General features: G+C 33.8%; 1 pseudogene; it reads left to right on the plus strand.

The window, feature by feature from the left end:
* Window positions 1-842: 842 nt before the first annotated feature.
* LOC114304502 (receptor-like serine/threonine-protein kinase SD1-7) lies at window positions 843-3,178 on the plus strand (annotated as a pseudogene).
* The last annotated feature ends 893 nt before the right edge of the window (window positions 3,179-4,071 follow it).

Below are 4,071 nucleotides of genomic sequence, written 5' to 3' on the forward strand. Positions count from 1 at the left end.
TTTCTTGCTCATCATCATCCTCATCCGTGTACTACTGGTCGACTCGTCTCTAGCAGAAATCATAGGAACCACAATTAGAGTCCGCGATGAACTCAATTCCACCAATATAATCGTCTTCGAAGATGGCAAATTCACCTTAGGCTTCTTTACTATATCCGAATGTATGACTTTTTTACCCGTCATACGATAGTATGGGTTGCCAATCCAAATGCACACGTATTAAAATCACCGCCGGTAGTGGAGGCGCTACAATTTTTAATATTTATTCTGGTAACAAAACGTCTAACGCCACTGCCACGCTTCAAGGTGCTGGTAACTTTGTTCTAACCGATGAAATCGAGTAGCACGTTTTATGGCAGAGTTTTGATTATCCTAGCAGCGTGTTTTTGTCAGGAATGAAGCTCGATTTTGATTCCGCAACATGGCAGGATTGGCATCTTACTTCTTGGGTAAGTGATTCATATCCGGCTTCTGAAGCCTTTGCTTTGAGCTGGCAACCCACCACTACCACCACCACCGCTGCCACCCTCAAAGGATCAGGGAGAGGGCGGATCGTCATTTATAGGCGAGGAGAGTTATACCGGAGCATGGTTATAGACGATCCAAATAGAATGTTAGCTGATTTACGACATCAAATTAGTATCAAATAATGATAAAAAGTCTATCATTTTGAATTTTACTTTTCCTTTATATTTCTGGATGTTAAGTCCGAATGGGGAGCTTCTTAACGGACAAACGAAGGACCAAACCATTCAATTTTGCTATGGGTACGAAAAACATGGTGATGAATCAGGATGTGTGTCGACTTCAAAGATGCTGCCCAATTGTCGCTATGAAACGATATGTTTGTGGAAAAGAGGATAAATGTTTCTGTATGGGATAATGATGTGATTGTTGATAATAATTCAAGCCTAAGTCTAAGTGATTGCATGGAAAGGTGCTGGAACAATTGCAATTGTGGTAAATTCAGAAGCTACAAGGACAGAACTGGTTGTGTTCTTTGGACAGTGAAGTCGTCCTATCAAGAAAATCCATGTTCGTCCATCGCCTACCTGCTAGTTCAGAGAAATTCATATTCATATCGAGGTAAGTTCAAATACATCCTCGGTCTGGATCTTCATTTATGACTGATATATGTATTCAGTAAATGATCTCATTGGTTCCTTTAGCATTTTCAATGTGATCCCTCACGTACGGCTTACATGAGAATTTTAGCAATGCCGCATAAAACATAAAATAAATAAATAACTTTTTTATAGTTAATTTCTTTCAAATCTTACTTCTGGTTCCTCTATTTTCACCTAAAACACTAACGGTAACTAGCAGAGAGACTACATTGAAATGAGAGAGAACAATTTGGATAATCAGTGGATTTGTTGTTATTCATGTTGCAATTTCTTGATACTTGAAAGTCGACCAATTTGTTAAATGACATTTGTGCAGGAAAAAAAAGTGGATATGGATAGTCATTGTTGTGTTTGTTTCTGTGGTTATGCTTATTTTAGGCTCCCTATACTATCTGAGAATGAAAAAACATAGACTGGAAGAAGAAGGCAAGTGTGTTTTACAGTTTATAAATTATTGGCTTATTGATTTTCAAACACATGTTAATGTGCTAATTATTGGTAATTAAGTTGAGACAATAATATTATAGGGGAGAAGGAAATGAAAACTTTGTATATAGAAAAGTTGATAGCTTCAAGAAGCTATGATAATGCAAATGGGGTTGGAAATGATAGGTGGAAGATCATGATTTGAAGATGCTTAGCTTTGCATCCATTGCGGATGCCACAAATAATTCAAATGAAAATAAGCTTGGAGCAGGTGGTTTTGGACCTGTTTACAGGTAAACTACAAACTTTTTTGAAGAAAAAATTTATTAGTCTCTCTCCACTATCATGTGCTGGAAAAAATAAGTATATCCACTAATTACCAACTGATCTATAAATTAATTAAATAGGGAATATTACAAGAGGGTCGAGAAATAACAAGTAAGAGACTTTCAAGAACATCAAGACAAGGGCTTGTGGAGTTCAAAAATGAACTGATATTCGTTTCCAAACTCCCGTGTTGTATTCATCTTGTAGAAAAAATGTTAACTAATGAATACATGCCAAACAAAAGCTTGGATTCCTTCCTTTTTGGTTTGCCATTTACTAACATCGACTATTGTCAACATAATTTCAATAAATTTAAAAAATTACTTATGCTGTTGTTCATACATTAATAGTTACCTGATTTTTTTTTTCTTCACAGATCCTACTAAAAGGAAGCTACTAGATTGGAAAAAGCCTTTGAACATCATTGAAGGGCTTGCTCATGGCTTGCTTTACCTTCATAGATACTCGAGAATGATTGTAATACATAGAGACTTCAAAGCATGCTAGTAATGTTTTATTAGATGAAAACATGAATCCTAAGATATCTGACTTTGGCATGGTGAGGATTTTCAAAGAAGATGAGACTGAAGCAATTACTAACAAAGTTGTTAGAACATAGTAAGTACAAATTTACTCAATCCCACATGTGGATGGATAAAAGTTGTAACTCTTTACACAACATTTACTTAAAATATATATCTTTCAATCATACATATAGCGATTATATGTCCCTAAGTACATCCTAGAGGAAACTTTCTCAGTCAAATCTGATGCCTTCAGTTTTGGAGTATTAATTCTGGAAATTGTGAGCGGTAGAAGAAATTCTACCTTTTATCATCTTGATTGTCCGTGCAACCTCATAGGATATGTAAGTTTGCCTCGTAAATTCCTCCTCCTCCTTTTTTTGGTTAACCAAAGCATTTGAAAAAAAAATGCAAAATTACAAATATGTTTCGTAAATGAAAATGGAATTGGTATTGTTGCAGGCATGAGAACTATGGAAAAAAGAGACTGCATTGGAGTTGAAGGATCCAACACTAGGTGATTCATGTCCAGTACAAAAATAGCTAGTAACTATTCATGTGGGTCTTTTGTGTGTATAAGAAAACGCATTAGACAGGCCTATCATGTTAAATGTTATTTCTATGCTTAGTGACGAAGCTTTTCCCTTGTCAGCTCCAAAAAAACCAAGATTTTTTAACGAAAGAAATATGCTTGAGACAACTTCACATCGTCGAAGCAATTCAGGAGATTGTTCAGCGAATAAATTGCCCATCTCTATAGTGGAAGCACGGTAGGGATATATCAACAATTTTCTTGGATTACATGTCATTTTTGTGATTGACCCTATCAAAGGACTCTTTATGTATCCAAAAAATAACCTATAACATTTTTCAAGTGTAATTATGTGATTATCACAGGCATAAATTTAATATGTGATCATATTATATTTTACAATTTATTAGAATATATCAATGTTGTTGTATTCTTCACAATTATGTAAGAGATGAAATGTTAGAAGAGGATTTGGTTGTGAATAATTTCTTTTGGGATAATTGGTTGTGCATTCTTTGCCCTTAAGGGATTGTTTGAAATGACCTAAATAAGTGTATTTTTTGTCTTTTTACGAAAAGATGTGCAGAAAAGTAGAGAGGTGATGTGATAAAAAAAAGATAAAAAGATAAATTATTTGAGGTATGCTAAACTTGGCCTAAAAATCATAAATTATGGTGATTATGATTCACATAATCATGAAGGCGTGAAAGGAACATATAATTTTAGAATTTGTTGAACATGTGAATTGTCTAATATAAAATTATTTAAATTAAGACTAATCAAAAGAAAATGAACATAGTAATCAAAGTTTGAATTTAAATTATTTTAATATGATTTATTTTTTTTATATTTTATTAAATTTGCATATAAAAAAAATACATCACATCATACTTTTTGAGGACAATACAAATTGGGATGTTGGTATGTTATAGCTAGCATTGGAGGATGCTTTGAATTTGGTCATCTAATAAAATTATGTAGTCAATGTGTTCCACTTTGGTAGACTCTTCTCCTCGAGGAGCCACTCTAAAAATGCTTAAGGATTAAAATTTATATTGAGTTTTATTTTAGAAGTATATGTGTGATGTTTATATAAAAATAATGGGATATGAGTCACACTTATACTGTATATGGA

The sequence above is a fragment of the Camellia sinensis genome, chromosome 13 (assembly GCF_055761805.1).
Source record: "Camellia sinensis isolate YWXY chromosome 13, ASM5576180v1, whole genome shotgun sequence".
Lineage (NCBI taxonomy): Eukaryota > Viridiplantae > Streptophyta > Magnoliopsida > Ericales > Theaceae > Camellia > Camellia sinensis.